The following is a 17,620-nucleotide window of genomic DNA, read 5'->3' on the forward strand; positions in this document are numbered from 1 at the left end:
CAAAATGGTAAAGACAATTTCAAAGAACCATTGCACTGTGCCAAAAAAAACCTTTTTACCTGAAATGCCTGGAATGTTCATTTGTATTGAAACAGAAATGTGAATGACCTTGGGATCCTAAGAGCTCAGTGGTACATAACCTACTTTTTCCACTGGTATTTCTTTTGACTTCTTGCTGCAGCAAGGAGCTGTTTGTCTTTCAGTGCTGCAGAGTAAAACTCTGAGCAAGACATGTCATAATTGAGGCTGACAATAAGCTCACTCCTAATAAGTTCAATGGAACATTTGTTCCGCACATCTGTCCATTTGCTTTTCATGAAGGAGAAAATCCTTTCTACAAACCCAGTGGAAGATGGGATGCTGAGGACAAAGGATACAACAGCCTGAATGTTGGGGAGATCAGTTGCCTGAAGAACTTGCATCCACCTCTCTGCTGTTCCCTTGCGTTGCCACTGTTCCTTTTCTTGGGCCACTGTGGTGAGGTGTGCAAGAAGGTTATTTGTGGTCATGCATTCTTCATAGAGGCTGTCCATGGAGATGTTAAGTCTTTCAGAGGAGAAGAAAGGTTGTGTTAGTCATAAATGGTACACAGGCCATAAGGTGGTCAATACAGAAATAAAACACATTTCAGAACTTTATACAGTATTTTGCAGTTTATTTAACTAAATTAATTATATGTGTAGAAAGTTGTGTGTGTATATACATGTATTTATTTGAATATTTCTATGAGTTGTATGGACTTTCATAATCATCAACAATAGTAAAACATGGTATACATTTGCATTTTGTATCTAACTTACCTATTAACCATGTGAAGCCGCTCAGTGATCTTCTCCATCTCATCAAAAGATATCTTCCCAGACTCTAAAGAGAGGGGCTGCAGGTGAAAAAGCCAGTTTTCCTCTGAAAAGTCAAACCACTTCTGGATGTAACTAATGGCAGTGTTTAAGAAGGCAGTAAACTCCTGCTTGGCAACATCAGCTTCAGATGGTGAGAGATGCTGGAGCCTCTGTCGTGTGAGATAACCGTAGAAACCATCATCTCTTCTCTGAATTAGTCTCCTCAGAAAGGATTCCATGATGCAATAAAGGTCAACAGACGAAGTTACGTTTGTCTCCAGCTTCTTCACCACCTCCTCAAACAAGGACATGATATTACTGCAAAAGAGAAGGTACACTTCTACAATGTCTGCCTCCTCCTCTGGTCCAGGAGCGTCTTTTCTCAACCTCAGCAATGTTTGAAGGACGCTTTGGACATTCCTCACCAATGCTAATCAGATATGATTTTAGTGGCATCCAATTTTGGAGCAGGCGGGTGATTGCAGGGTTCAGTGACAGCCATCTGGTCACTACATGGCGCAGGATTTCGTGGAATTCAGTATCACAAAACTCACAGAACTCCTTCAGAGACTCTCTCCTTTTGGCAGAGATGGAGAAGAAGCCATAAACTTTGAGGACAATATTTTCAATATCCACTGAAAGCTGGTCCAGAGCTTTTCTCACTGTGTTATGAATGATATGTGCATGACAGTTGCCACGAAGTATCTCACAGTTGATCTCTTTCAATTTTGTGAAGACAGAATTGTGGACACCATAATTGACATTTGCATTATCAGCACTGAATGCAGACACATGATCAAGGAATAAACCTGTGTTGTCAAGGGAGCTTTGGATTGATCTGACTATTCCCTCTGCAGACTCATCTGGATTTTCTACAAAATCTATTACTTTGTTGACTATCCCATTCTCTGGTGTGAAAAACTGTACAGCCAAGGGAAACATCTTGCGATTGCCTTTGTTTGAGGCATCTGTATGAAGAGAGAATGGTAGTGGATTACCATCTCTTTTCAACTGTTTGATAACAGCTTCTATCGCCTTTGGAGACAGGACATCTTTCACAATTGCCTCAGCTTTTGTCCTCCCACAGGACATCTTCTTGGCAATGTTGGAGTCACTCAGCGTTCGGGTGATCAACTTGAGTGCACAGTCGGCTGAGTTATAACTTAAACCATGTTTGACTGTGTGGTACACATGAGCTACCTCTGCAGCAGTCACTATCAAGAAGGAAAAAAATAAATTATCTTATTAGCCTATAGTCGACGTGTATTACTAAACCCAGGTTAACAAACAGAAGCATATTATATCTACAGAATAACTAATATTCAATAACTCTGTTACAATAATCAATAACTCTGTTACATCAAGGGTTACCAACATGCAATTAATATATATCTGTCTGCACATGAAAATATGCATATGCATATGAAAATATCTATGAAAAGTTTGAACTTATTAGAAATGTATAAGGTCTTTGTGCTCATCAATTAGCCTATCTATGTATTTGTAGTTATTTTTGGAAATACATTTTATGCATTAATCCACCAATTGCAATTATATTCAATAAATCAATCACATTTTATTTATAAAGTATTATAAAATATTAATGATAGCCTACTGTAGACTATCATTAAAGCCTATTGTAATATCGCTGGCAATAACATGCTGAGTCTGACATTTATTCATTGCACGTTTCTATAACCAGAAGTACTTACCACATCTGCCTCTGGAGTTGCCTGATGGACAACAAATCGGTCAAGGCTTCCCCTTGTTTGGTTGGCCCGTTGTCTTTCGACATGTCCAGTACCACTTGCATGCTGTTTCACGTCATGAATGCCACCATGGGCAATTGAAAATACGCGCCGACATATTATGCAGTTTGCTTTATATTCATTGTCATGCACTTTCCCCAGCCATGCGTGATCCTTTTCCCATTCAACTCGATATTTTTGTAAACGTCTTTGTTTCTTCCTGGGAGGTGTAGCACTGTCAGTGCTTGTAGAAGCAGTACTGGTTGGCAAATCTTGTATATTCTCCGAGCCGGTGTCGTCCATGCTGCTTTGTTTTTCTCTGTTTCGCCGACACATCTTCCTTACAAGCAAGTGAGCCTATCTTGACCAATGAGCTGAGTGGGAATGTAAGTGCCCGTATCTCATTGGTGACAACAAAACACAAGAGTAGGAAATTGGCATACCGTGCAGTTTCAAAATAAAACGTCCTCTCTCGTTCATTGATTAATGTTTGCTCATTTTGGCTCTGACAGAAATACGGAACAAATGGCGTTCCTTCTTACTTTAATACGGAACGCATCCATTTTTTTCTAAATACGGAACGATTCCGTTTTTTACGGAACGGTTGGCAACCCTACGCTAACTGCTGCTACTAGCAAGGCTAACCGCTGCTACTAGCAAGGCTAACTGCTGCTACTAGCTACGCTAACTGCTGCTACTAGCAAGGCTAACTGCTGCTACTAGCTACGCTAACTGCTGCTACTAGCTACGATTTCCACATAACTCAGACTTCTTTTGCTCAGGCTTAGCTTCACTTATTGGCTTAAAAAACTCTTTAAATCCAACTGACTTCTTTGCTATTTTCTACCGTCTTCCAAGCTGACAAGACACAATTTTTGAGGAAAATCACACTTTAGATGTAGCGTAGGCGTGGCCTAACTTTCCCCTCTCTTCCTCACTCCTGCTCAGTTTTTACATTTAGTTTTGTGTTTACAATGACATTTCCAGTGATTTCAACTCAATAAAAGACACAACTGTACAAATATAATACTTAGCAAATTAGGTGCTGAAAAAATAAATGAGGTGCTGGATCTAATTAAATAAGTTCCAGATCTTGCTCCGGATCAAATGAAGTCCTGGGGTCAAACACAGGTTTAATGGTGTAAAATAGTGTAAATGTGTGATGTTTAATAACAGGATTATTGGCGTTCCTGCAGGTGATCTCTCTCTCCTCCCTCTGATTGGCTCGTATCACTCAGGTGTTATAAAAACATCAACTTTGGACCTGTTGCTCTCAGCTTGGCTCCGCCCCACTTCCTTGTGTCCCAGCTTCTTGTCTGTGGTTAGTTATTGGAGCAGGTGTGTAGTTTGGAACTGTTGTGTTTACACACTCGGAGACCAACAGCATTCTCTTAGTTGCTCTCAATGCTGCTGTTGCCCTTTGTTGCCTCGTTGCCCCACTTCACCTGCTGCGTTAGAGCTCACCTGTCCATTCAGTGACACCACCTGACAGGTATGTTTATCCTGTTCCTCCTTTCCCATTAGCTACGCTACGCTATGCTAAGCTAAGCTAGTGTTATTAGAGAGGTGGAGACGCTGCTGCTTTGCTTTGCAGTGATTCCTGCAGTCAGGGGCTGTTCTAGTGATTTGGAGGCCCCAGACCAGGGTGTCCAACTCATTTTAGTTCAGGGGCCAAATAAGGACCAGTTTGATCTCAAGAGGGCCACAGATTTGATGCTGGAAAAAGGTTAATTTTAACATTTCTGCATATACATAAAATACTAAATATGTTAGAAACTGACAATATCTAATCAATCAATGACATATATCAGTCCTAACAGGGTCTATACTTTACATTTCCAAGATTTGTTTGACCAATTTCTATTTAATTAAGGGAAATATGTCATCATTTCAGGACAATGTAAGGTTTATTGTAAGAATTTTGAGTTTTTCCAACAGTTTATCATTAATAATGACTGTAATTAATATCAAAATGTGGTCACAATCTAAAAAGATTGAAACCACTGAACTAAATAATGTTTATTTCCATTTATTTATAAAATTAGATTATTTTTAATGTGTTATCACTTATTCATTCCATCATTATGATCTATAGATGTATTTAATAGATTTCTCAGTAAAATGTTGAAGTGGGACAAAGGAGGGACTTGGATTCAAAAATCAGAGAAAAGGGAACTAGATCTAAATAACACACGTCAATAATCTGTGTTCCTGTTTACAGCAATGGTTGTATTTTTTACTCAGACTAAGAGTGTTTGGTGTCAAGATGATGTTTTTGTTTCATCAGCTGTTTTAGAAAGCATCATTGGTTCTAGAATGACAGCGTGGTACGGTAAACTTTGTGTCCAGTTGAGTAAAAATGAAGTGGTCTGGTGCAGACAAGCCTTGAAGGTTGTAGGAAGGACTAACAACTCTTCCCTACAGTCCATGTATGAACAGTGTGTTATCACACATTTAATCTGAGCCGTCTCATATCTTCTACCCTGAGGATGAACTCCTTCTGTCTGGTAGACGATACAGAACCTGAAGTGGAAACTCAACCGCTAGAGAAACTCCTTTGTTTTTACCTCAATCAGGGTTTTCAATGGTGCCTCATAATAATGTAGCAGGACTGTGTAATAATGTCATGTTATTCGTTTTTTCCTTCTGTTTTGATGCGTCTCATTGTTTACATTGTGTTTAAGTTTTGATATAATTGTGATTTGTTGATTTTTCTAATGGTGTTTGTTTTATAGCTTCTACTTTAGTCTCTTTATATTTTAGGTAGTTTGTTACATTTGTGTTAGAGTTATTCTGGTATTTAACTATTTTTATTTATTTATTCAGTTTATTTCCGACATGGTTACATTCATTTTTTTTTTTTTTTTTTTTTTTTTTTCTTCTTTGTACATGCCGAAAAAGGAGACGAGAGAAGCAGTTTGCTTATCCGGGTCCCGTCCCCTGTTTTACCATCGCAAATTTACATGGGTTTACATGTCTCTCTGGTCAAAACATTCTTGATTTCTTCTGAACGTCCTTTTTTGTGTATTCTCATCTGTTGTCAGTGTTGTTCTCCTCTATCTTTGTTCACTGTCTGATGATGGGATCAGATCAGAACTTGTATAAACACATCACCACATCCCAGTTCACAAGCAAGGTAGTATTTTAATGTAATATATCTTAGTTCATAAGCGTGTTTCTAACTGCTAACTGCACATATGACAATAAACACTTTGAATTTAAATTTAATGTAATCCTTAATCACCCCACCACCTAGCAATTGAAATGAATAAATGACAGACCTTTTTTACTCTTGGTTTCCACATTTAATTCGGTCTCCGTAAAATAATCACAGTCTGAGTTTTGTTTCCAGTGTTTATATAGATCTGGGTCCATATCCATGATTACCATCAGTAGTGTTGTTGTTTAGGTGGATCCTTCGTATTTTCCCAAGTTGTCCATCGTTTTGATGAGAACTGGTTTTCCGTCCTCTTCTTCCTGGATGTAAATCCTGCAGTTTTTTGACCACGTCTTCAAAATCTTTCCTTCTTTTTTTATTTGACGTGCCTTCCATGCAATGCTTGCATTTTGTTTCGTCAGGTTTTCATTGATGTACACCTTCGTTCCCTTGAGTTTGTTTCCTTGCTTGAGTAGATGTCCTTTGAATTTTATATTCATGAAGGTTATTTTTACAGCTCTGTTATCATTTTTCTTTGGCAGGAGATGGCAGGAGTTGATGTTGTCAGGGTTCAGGACAATGTCCTTTGACTTCAGGTAGTCAATGACCTGTTGTTCAATCGATTTTGTTTCTTCGTCACTCCTGGGTTTTATCTTTAGGCCTGTGATGATGACATCTTTCTCTCTTTCCTTTTGTTCCAGCTGTTCAACCCTCGCGTTCAACAATTTTATCTCTTCAGCATTTCTTTCATTCTTTTCTTTCAGTACCTTTGCTTTGCTTTGTAGGTTTTCCAGTGAGTTTTCCAGCGTCTTTTCCAACGACTTTATCTCGGCAGATAGGTTTTGTAGACCCTCGCATATCATCTCCTTGACCTCTTCCAAACCCGAATTGGGTTCTGAAGGGCCTCCCTGCGGTTTTTTCACCATTTTCCTTCAGTCTTGGGCCCAGTTTTTCAGGCTGTTCAGGCTGTTCAGCTGTAGCCAGCTGTAGCCAGCTGTAGCCAAGGTCGTGTTATCGGAGCAAAGGAAAACACGTCTGCTGTCTCCAAAGACCAGAGAAGTGAAACTATCACTTATTGTCATTGTTTAGCTGTGAATGTGTTGTTTTCTTTTCTTTGGGATCCCTCAGCATTACCACCTTTTCTTCATGGTTAGCCTTAGCACTGATCATTTCATACTCCGTTCATTTTCTTCCCTTTTTTTATGATGCAGTTTTTAATGGTTTTTAAAAGTGCGGTTGGCCTCCTTTGGCAAAATGATTTGTGCTCTGGTTGAATGATGAAGTTCAGTCAAAGCATGATGATTTTATAAAAAAGGGTTTATTGTAACCTAAATGAGAAGGAGTACAAAAATGGGTGTTCCATCCTGTAGGAAGGGCAAGCGGCCAGCAACTAACTGGAAAGTTCCACAGTTTAAGCTTTTTACAGATAGAGAAAATATATCAAATATATGTGTTGTACGTTGTGTGTATTAATCATTCATTCATTATTTTGCAAAGAAGTGTTTATTTAACCACTACAGCTATATGCCTGTCCTGATGTGTCACGCCTATTAAACTGCCATTATTATAAAAAATGATAGGAAAAATGTTACACAAGAAAAGTTATGACCATCTGGTGCTAACACTTCTATTTTCATAAAAAAAGGGATACTGTGTTTTGCTAAAACGCCTTGTGCAACCTTTTACACTGTTGTACTCCCGTTGAACCATGACATCTGCATATATGCATAACCTTTTGTACTCTTGTATGCCATGACATCTGAGTGAACTTGAAGCATCTGTTACACCAGTAAGGCATTGAAAAAAAATGAACTTGTATTCTCTTTTCCTATTCGCTAAGGCGGTCAGGGCATGAATTATGACACACTATCACGCCACGCTTCTTGCTATATATATCTCACTGATTTTTAAGAACGGGAGCTTTTTAGAGGGAGAGCTTTTTAGAGATGGACATTCTGGTTGTTCGGCAGGCCCCTGTCCGTTCTTGTCGGCTGTCAGTTCAGGACTTTGATACTTTGAAACTTGTGATTGACTTTTGATTTTCTTTTTGTTTAATTTTTGTGAAACCTTTAATAAAATATATTAACTATTAAGAAGCCTTCTTGAGTAAATTAACCGCCTGCAATCATCCACCTGAGACAGCGCCCGGGTTTTGAAAAAGATACACTCCTAGACCTCTGGTAAGTGAAAGCCCCCTCGGTTCCTTTCCTCACAGAGAAGGGAAAGGGGGGGGGCTAGCTCATACTGTTGTAAAAAAGAATTGTTTCCAGCTTTGACCTACACTCGGTGGGTCTTAATATCAATCCCACAAAATAGCGAGACGACTCTTAGACTTCCTATAAGAGGAGGTACAATTAGTCTTATCTTTTATTAGAAAACAATAATAAAGGATAGGCAGCCAGCCTCGGTGACAAGGTAGAGGGGGAATTCTTGTATTAAGAACGGCAGTTTTAGATCCCCTACCGTTATAAAGTCCCGCGGGCTAACGACAATATGTTTTATAACTGGTGTGTGTGTGTCGTGTCTGTCGTGTGTGCGCGCGCAACGGACCACCATTTAGTCTGGTTACAGTCTGTGTCACGACACCCGTCCATTAGGTGGTAGTGACTGTAGTGCTGAGTCAGATCAGTAAACGGTGCTACATAGTGAAGCCTGATGATTACTGCAGCTTCACTCTCAACACACCTGCCACTACACCTAACTACTGACAATAGATACGTTTAGTGAAAGCTAGACAGTCACACACACACTAAAAGACAACAAAAAATATGAAAATGACTCAAAATACACTAAACTAAATACTTATAATCCCACATGAATGCATACTTCTGACGGGCACTGTACATTACAGAAAAAAACACCAAACAAAAAAAATATAAAAATGAGTTAAAAAAACCAGCACATTTCTCATACGCATGTCTCATAGAATTAAACCAGGGAAATTACACACGCTATTTTACTTTGCACCTGCAAATCTACCCCTTTATAATGCTACAGAGTATGTTTTTATTATACCCATAATTGACAACTGTTCTTAAGCTTCCACTATATGAATACATACTTCTGACGGGAACTGTACTTGACTTCAAAAAACATACATTTACAGAAAAATACACAAAATTACTCCTGAATCACACTACAATAGGAACAAAAACAATAATTATACAAAAATACACATGGCTCCAAAAAACCTACGTTACAGAAAAATACACCATACAAAAAAATATAAAAGAGATGATGAAGTCATGCACATGACCCATTGCACCCGCAAATATACCCCTTATGCTCCTACATGAATACATACTTCCGACGGGCACTGTACTAGTATTAAAAAAATAAAAAAAATGTAAGTATGTGTGTGTGTATATGACACACTCTATCCCCATGTCAACTCTTTCTTCTAACCTAACCCACCCCCCCTACGCTTCATATAATTACCCCTTGCTTGTTTTATTCTTTTGGTACTGGTTGTTGTTGTTGTTGTATGTTTGTGCTTCTCATTAACCTTCTCAACCCAGCCCCTTACCCCGTGGAGGTATTCTATGATTAGTATTTCTAATCTTTTTTCTTTCATCTAAGTCTATCACGACACAGCTGTGCACAAATGCTCACAGACTCTTGGTTATGCTCACATTCGTATGGACTAAACCATATCCCTTTCCATGTCTCAGTTTACAGTAACATCTTGGAATGTGCGTGGCATTCGCTGGCAGGCTAAAAAGATTAAGATATTTGATTATGTATCAAGATTAAATGCAGACATTGTTTTCTTTCAAGAAACTCACTCACTTAAATCAGAAGAAAAATCTCTGACAGACTCAAAATTTAATAAGATATGTAATTTGTTTCAATTCCAGGCAAAGAGGAGTCTCGGTTCTTTTCAACAAAAGGTTGCTCTTTAACATAATGAACTCCACCATAGACCCAGAGGGTAGATATATTATTATCAAAGTGGTAATCTATAATAAATGTTTCACAATTCTAAACCTCTATGCCCCCAATAATGACGACCCTGATTTCTTCCATAGAGTCTTTTCGGAGTTATCGGACCTTTCTGCTGACTCATCTTTAATCATCAGAAGTGACTTGAATCTGGGACTCAACACATCATTAGACAGATCCAGTAAGTGCCCAAATACAAGTATTAATGAATTACATGGAAGATCTTGGAATAGGAGACGTATGGAGACTAAACAACCCAACTAAAAAAGAATATACCTTCTTCTTCCCTGTGCATAAATACTTCTCCTGAATTGACTTCTTTCTCTCAAATAATTCCATCGCACATAAAATACCTATAATTATTAGCGATCATGCACCGATATCCCTCACCCTGAAGTGTGACTCTAATCAGAAATAATACATTATTACTTAGCAAACCAAATTCTATATTTAACAGAATGGCTAAAACCAAAAGAATACCACAACACCTGGCTAGAAATAGAACAGCTAGACTGCAAACATATTAAACTCTCTGATCTCCCTTTTATCTCTACGACCCTCAAACGTCATAACTGCTTTAAAAACCCACTGATTGCCTCCACCCTGACTGCGTGGTGGAAAGACCTGGACATTACAAATGTTCAATTAAAAACTAGCGTGCTGTCTCCAATCTGGCACAACCCCAACTTTAGACCTTTAGGCCTCTGCTGGCAGCACTCGTGTGCGGTGCCTGGCTGGGGGTGCTTAGGGAGAGCCAGGGTTGCCTCCCTGTGGAGGGTGCTGTATGGTGGTGCCGTGCAGGCCTGTGCTGGCCCTGGTGTGGGCACTGGCCTCTCTCCTGCTCGGCCGTCCCCTGCTTTAGCGGGGCCCGCTATGTGGACGGGCCGGGCTCATGCCAGACAGGCCTCCCACATGGACACTTCACTCACTCCCAGGTGGTCTGGCTCACCCACTTGGTGCACCACACACATATACCCAATCTTTGGGGGGCTGGATGGTGAGGCCAGGGTTGGAGGGGGCCGCCTCCTGTGCTACTAAGTAGTGGCGCAGGGGCGGCACTCCCACCTCTGGCTGCCCTACTAATCCCTCCAATTTTATTTACACCTCAACACACCACCCCTTTGGAGGGTGGGACCACCACTTCCACCCTCCGGAGCTATTGCACCACATACACATATATACACATAGGTTGGATGGGGAGCACCGCTCCCCTCCATCCACCCTTTTTTAATAGCACTTCATACATTCACTAAACACACACATTCACTCATCGGATAGGGAAGTGCCTCTCCATTGGGGAATGGAGATAATAATAACAGGGGGGTGGGTAGTTTCACACAATTGGGCCTGTCGGGTGGGGGGCCTGGCCCCTCTGTTGACAGCTGGGCCGCCGTGTAGAGCACAAATACATCAGGAGGGTGCGGTCAGGTGTGGTGGGGCGGTGGGTCTCTGGGGGGCATGGGGGGGGGTTTGCTGGGGGCTGCTGCTCCGCACCAATTGTGTGCCGTTGCCCTGTGGCTTGCGCTGTCTGGTGGGGGCGGGGCCTGGGCTGCTGTTCTTGCGCCAGCTGGGGCTGTGCGGTCCTGCTGGGCTGTGGCTGGTTCGTGGGCTGGGGTCTTCTGGGGAAGGTGGTGTGGACGGTGCGAGCCGCGCCCTAGCATGCCCGCTTGGGCTGCGGCCTGTGACGCCGGGCTCCGCGCTGCGGTTGGGCCCTCTGGTGACGTACGGCATGCTGCCGCGAGATGAATCCATGGATGAACCAAAGCACTTGACATCTCTCTCCCTGAGGATAGAAGGATGGAGAGCTCTCGCGGCTCCGCCTTGGGTGTTACAAACAATATTGAAGGGTTACAGGCTGCAGTTTAGTTCCGCTCCTCCCTGTTTTGCCGGCGTGAATCACTCTCGGGTCCATGGAGAGTCGGCCGGTGTGATACAGGAAGAGATCACATCCCTGCTGCGCAGGGCATTATCAAATTATCATGAACCTACGATGCTTCAGACTCTACAATCCCTGTCATCCTTGATCTCGTCCACAACAACAGAACAACTGCAGCTCTTCACCAGAAATGGCCGTAGCTTCACAGACACATCAAAGTTATGTGGGAACTGGTCTGCTCAGTATTTTGGTAGTTTAGACGTGTTTCGTACATTTTGGACGCTTCAACATGTTGTTTAGCTCAGGACCAGGAGGGGTGCTGAGGTGCACCAAATGAACGGTCCCCTGAAACATTTCCCTTTGCCTCACGATGACAGTGTTTCATTCATAATATGTAACTTTCTGCATTTAACAGTGGATTCTATTTTTATTTAACGATTCTGTCTTTTTGTCTGTGATTCCATTAATGCAGATATTATAGGACCCTAATTAGCCAATCATGAGCTCATTACAAGTTGTTCATTAATCCTGTAAGAACAAAGTCAAACTGTTTCCACTGAAGACCTTCATTTACAAATCAATGGGAACTTAAATTATTCAGCCCCAAAATCTAAATATTTTCCTCCACATCATGTGATCTCTGAACAAAATGATCCTTTTAAATCCTTCACGTTCATTCTCTCTCTTCCATCCTTCAGGTGGAGCTGATTCCATGCTGATGTTGCAGGTGAATGGAGGCATCTGAAGGAGGATTGTGGAACCACTCAGCCGTGACAGCAAACATGGACTCCTCAGAAAAGGTGAGAAATTAATGGATTGAAGTCTTTCAGCAAACGTGGAACAAAACCAGTGAATGTGGAACCAGTGAAGGACACCTTTAGAGCTGAACATCAGCTGGACTTCTGGTGGAACATGACCTCCAACTGCTCAATGACAGACAGGAAGTACAACAACAGATCAGCCATAACATGATGAGCCCTGATTAGAAATGTCAGCTTTTACACATTTTCTTTAATAATGCAGTGTGTGAATAAGAAGATCCTCCAAGAATCACATGTTGTTGTTAGACTTTATTGTTTCCATTTGTGGCTCTAGAACCAGTTCAGATCAACTTGTTCTCACTGTGTGTGACATCACTGATCAGACTTTTTAGCAGCGTTAGCCTCTGTTACTGCCTTTAACTGAGCTTATCTCATACAGAACACTAGTCTGACTCTTATTGTGAAAAGACTTATTTCTGAGCTCATAGTGCAGAGTTTATTTAGACATCAAAGGAACAGCTACAGTTACAAGCAGCAACTAGCAACACAATCAGAAAGAGGTCATCAGTTAGACGGGTTACCATTTAAAGCACAACTTGTTTGTTTGCTTCTTTTCAACAAACCAATCTGAGCTTCTCCTCATATTTTCTCCTCATTATTTAATAAGATGTAAATAATCTTCATTTGATCAGAGACAAGTGCTAATGTCCATCCTGCCACTGAGCTGTGGAGGCAGTGATGCTTTGGTCAATGTTCTGCTGGTAAACCTTGGTTCCTGACGTCCATGTGGATGTTCTATTGAAGTTGATCTCCTACTAAGCCTAATGCTATGTCTGATCCATCTTTAACAGCCACTGTTCTTTCTAGGAACACATTTAGAAATAAATGTTTGTTTGGTTCCTTCTCTGTGTTTAATCTCTAACTGTTCTACAGGACTCTGGAAGCCAGAACAAAGTGACACCTCAACGTTCTCAGGACAACAAAGCTCAGCCACAACAAAGAAACAAATCTAAGATAAAAACTTCTGAGCAAAGAGTTCAACAGCAGAGCCAAGCTGGAGTTAAAGCTAAACATACATGTGACCAGTGTGGGAAGGACTTTAGCTTTAAATCAGACCTCACTGTACATCAAAGAATCCATTCTGGATCTACACCATTTAGCTGTGACCAGTGTGGAAAAGCTTTTACACAGAATTCTACCTTAATAAGACACAAAGCTGTTCATACTGGAATGAAAAAGTTTGAATGTAACGAGTGTGGAAGAGGTTTTGGTCTTAAGCAGCACCTAAAAAGCCATCAGCTTGTTCATAGTGGAGAGAAACCACACACGTGTGATGGATGTGGGAAGGCCTTTACACAGAAGAGCAACTTAATAGTGCATCAGCGTATCCACAGAGAAGCCAAACCATACAGATGTGAGGAATGTGGAAAGACTTTTATTCTTTCTAGAAACCTCAGTCGACATGTCCTCCTTCATCGTGGAATCAAAGCTCATAGATGTGAACAGTGTGGAAAGGCTTTTACACACAGATCAGATTTAACGCTGCACATGAAGACTCACTCCAGAGCAGAGTTGTATCGCTGTGACCACTGTGGGAAAATATATAAACAGAAACTCAATCTCATCATCCACCTGAGATCTCACACTGGACATGAAGTGTGTCCCTGTGACCAGTGTGACAAAGTTTTTACAACATATCAACAGTTCAAATATCACCAAACCAGCCACTCATCAGAAAGACCTCATAAATGTGACACATGTGGAAAATCTTACAAGAGGAAATCTAACCTTAATCTCCACCAACGAGTTCATAAGAAGAATGTTTTTAGATGTGACGAGTGTGGGAAGACCTTCAGCTCTGTGTGGATGGAGACATGGAGCAGGAATCATCTTCAGATCCCAGCAACACACGGATGGTGACGACACCTTCTGGTTCCAGTGTTGGACTGAAGAACCCAGAGATCAGGCTGCACAGGATTCCAACATAAACCTGCTGTCAGCTGGAAAATGGACACCAACAGTTCAGGAAGTTGTTGATCTTTGAAGGTGTGGTCTGAAAGAAAAGATCAATACAATGATCAGTTGGAAAGGAAGCAGGAAGAAGTTCCCCTTTGTTCACTTTCTATACAGGATATACATTCTATAGCTTCTGTATTCATACATGATGTATATGAAGAATGAGTCACATTATTATTATTATTATTATTATACACTAATGACAGAATCTATATCAGGGCTGTCAAACTCATTTTAGTTGAGGGTTCAAATACGGACCAGTTTGGGGTCCAAATGTCTGCAGATTATAGGAAAACCACACTGTAAGAAAAGAAAAATTGATTTTACTTAACTATGTTATGTCAATCGGTTCCACGCATCTGCATTGTTTAAAATGGAAAGGTAAAACACTATTAATGTGAACAACACATATTTAGTAAATCTTTCATAAGTGTCTTACTTTAAAGCTACATTATATTATTACATTGCAAAAACACATTATGTTGGATTTACATACACAAAATTAGGTTTATTTAGTATGATTGAGTTCAATTAACTTAATGTTGCAAAACAACATTATGAATGTGGTAGATTGGTGTTAATGCAACACCTTAGTCGTAAATAAATACAATTAAAGTTGCTTAATTTCAATTTAGCCTTTATTAAAATTTGGCAACATTCAAAGCATTTACAAATAACCGCATGTGTATATACAGTCACAAAACAAGCCTGCTTATGAAATATATAAAAATACTCTTGACCCACACTGAATTTAACATATACAAACATGGTTCAGTATAGAGGGCTTTTACAGCACGTCATCAACCTGTAGTGGCCATTTTGGAGATAAATAGCAGGATTCCAAACAGACGGACAAACTTGAATTTGGAGAGGAAATGGTGAATTACATGTTTTTGTCTTTTCTAATCGGTCAGACAGTGAAAAGCATGTAGTTTTATAGACTGCCAAAAGTTAGAACAAATCAGGGAACGCAATGTCTGCATTTTTACAGTTAGTAGTTCTACATCAGTGACATTATCAACTCCTTGTTGTTGCTGGTGACATTAGAAAGCAGGATGGAAGGAAGCACAGTTCTCTTTCTACTGTTCATTCCCTGGAGAACAAACTGGACCTGAAGCTGGATTTAAATGCAAGAGGGCAGCGGTGTTTGCTTATACATATATTATCTTACAGCTAAAACGTTGTGAGTTAATATGGTTAAAAAATAATATCAAATTACATTACCAATGAACTGCATGCATGAGTATGTAGCTAGCTATTACCGTTTTCAAAACTCTACCAAAACACACAACCGAGTGTGACTAAAAACACTGAGAACACTCAAATAGGTAAACACAATATCAAATTCACACTGTATTTTTAAGGAAGCATTTTTACTTACCACGCTTTTGAAGATTGACGACGGAAGGAAGCCATGCCCAACCTGGAGTCCAGGTGCCTCCAGAGTAGCTACTGCGCATGTCTGAGAATGTGTGCACGTCTAATATAAGTAAAAAGGTTGTTTGATTTAATCTCCTGTGTTTTGTAGCCTTGACATCTATTACTATTAAATCCAATGAAACCTGCTTATTTTTACAGTAAAAACCTCAAAGTTAGTGTAATTTTAACATAACAAACATATTTATTATGACCAGCATCACTAAATCATTTCTTAGAGTGCAGCTTTAGTTTAAGAGCGACTTTGCTTTAATTTTCCATAATGTTGTGGAATCATTTCAGAAAAATTGCATAACTTTGAAAAAATTGAGAATTCCTGCAACAATTTGAGTTTAAAAATAGCTCCCATCATGTGATATCAGCATGGATGGGAAAACTGTGAGCCTTGCAAATATTGTTGAGTTCACTTTAAATGATTTGTTTTTAGAGCAGTTGTGATATCTACAACTAAATTAATTTATAATTTACACAATAATACATGTTTTTTTTGTCATTTTTACTTTCTCCTGCAGACTGAATTAGATGATCTAAAGGGCCGGATCTGGCCCCCAGCCCTTGAGTTTGACACACATTCTATATAAAAGATGTTTACTGTACATAATAATCATTAATCACCTTCTCTACAGTCTACAAAACTATAGACATTCCAATAGGTGTAATAATCAGATCCTAACTTGTAGATGAATATACATGCTGTGTTAATACAGACCATCTTCATCATGTACCTTTGAATCTGTTTCTTTTCTCTGTGTTTATAAAGGATTCATATTTGTAATGACTTTTAAATGAGTATCTAATGCATCACATAATAGTATTTTCTTGATTTTAGATGTGATGTGTTTAATATAAAGTATGTTTTTCTACAGTTGAAGTGAATGTGATGAAATGGTTCCTGACAGGGAAACCCTGCCTAAAGCCTGTGAATGGATCATGCAGTGTGCTGAATGAATATCAGGGGAAGGGGAGCCCAAAGTGTCCAAACACTCCCATTTTATCACCATATTTACATTTCTATCAACTCTGTGATTACAGCTCATAGATTTATTCTAACTCTGAAATGTTCTTTAATCTGTTCTTTAGCCTGTCCAGCCTTTCTTTAGAACTTACAATGTTCTATGTAACCATGAGAAATCCTAAAGTTCTTCTTAAATCTTCCTTCTGACATAAAGTTTGAATCAATGTAAATGTAATGATATCAAATGTCCAGTGAAGCTTTGTTCCTTTAAATAAAGACGTGTTATTGTCTGTGCTGGATTTCTTTGAACAGAGAAACATGTCAGAGAGAGGGAGAGCTTTTCATTGGATAGCACATAATCCTCCATCAAACACACATGGTTCCCATGAGAAGAACATCCACTGGATGGATCTAAGAACAGGAAGTGAAGGTTCCTCTGGAAACTGAGTGTTTAGTGAAGCTGAAGGAGTTTAAAAATAGACTTTTAGAGTAACTGCTGCTTTCACATCCAGTCATGATGTCTTTCTGACAAATTCTGATAAAATGAGTCAAACAAGTGCAGAATTCTTTAGTTTGAGATTGTTCCTACATTAATAAGGCTTTTTATTTAAATTTAGTGTTGTATCAACATCTGAGACAGTGAAAGAGTTCCTGTTTTGGTTCTAGAAGGATATGAATTATTCCCAATGAACAGCACTGATTAAAAGGGGGCGGAGTCTCCCTGTATGTGGAGTCAGAGTGGAGGTGTGTCCAGGTTAAACACATGTCTAAGTGTGTAAATGAATATAATATAAAGTTGTATATACAGAACACCAGGGTGGTGCATTGACACACTGAAGAACACATTAGCTGACATGTTTCATAACTCTGATGATTCAATAAAATACAA

General features: G+C 39.8%; 2 long non-coding RNA genes across 3 annotated transcripts; one reads left to right on the forward strand and one right to left on the reverse strand.

Moving 5' to 3' along the window:
* Nucleotides 1-452: 452 nt before the first annotated feature.
* Nucleotides 453-1,037, reverse strand: LOC114454437 (uncharacterized). Its single transcript, XR_003672539.1, has 2 exons — nt 801-1,037; nt 453-546 (listed from the first exon to the last, which is right to left on the reverse strand). It is a non-coding gene; the product is annotated as an uncharacterized LOC114454437 (long non-coding RNA).
* Nucleotides 1,038-3,896: 2,859 nt separating this feature from the next.
* On the forward strand, nt 3,897-13,317 carry LOC114454527 (uncharacterized). 2 transcript variants are annotated; one of them, XR_003672552.1, is made up of 5 exons: nt 3,897-4,079; nt 9,602-9,675; nt 9,773-9,867; nt 12,261-12,362; nt 13,257-13,317. It is a non-coding gene; the product is annotated as an uncharacterized LOC114454527 (long non-coding RNA). The 2 variants fall into 2 exon arrangements; XR_003672551.1 differs by lacking the exon at nt 9,602-9,675.
* Nucleotides 13,318-17,620: the final 4,303 nt, after the last annotated feature.

Source organism: Gouania willdenowi, chromosome 20, assembly GCF_900634775.1.
Source record: "Gouania willdenowi chromosome 20, fGouWil2.1, whole genome shotgun sequence".
NCBI classification, from domain to species: Eukaryota; Metazoa; Chordata; class Actinopteri; order Blenniiformes; family Gobiesocidae; genus Gouania; species Gouania willdenowi.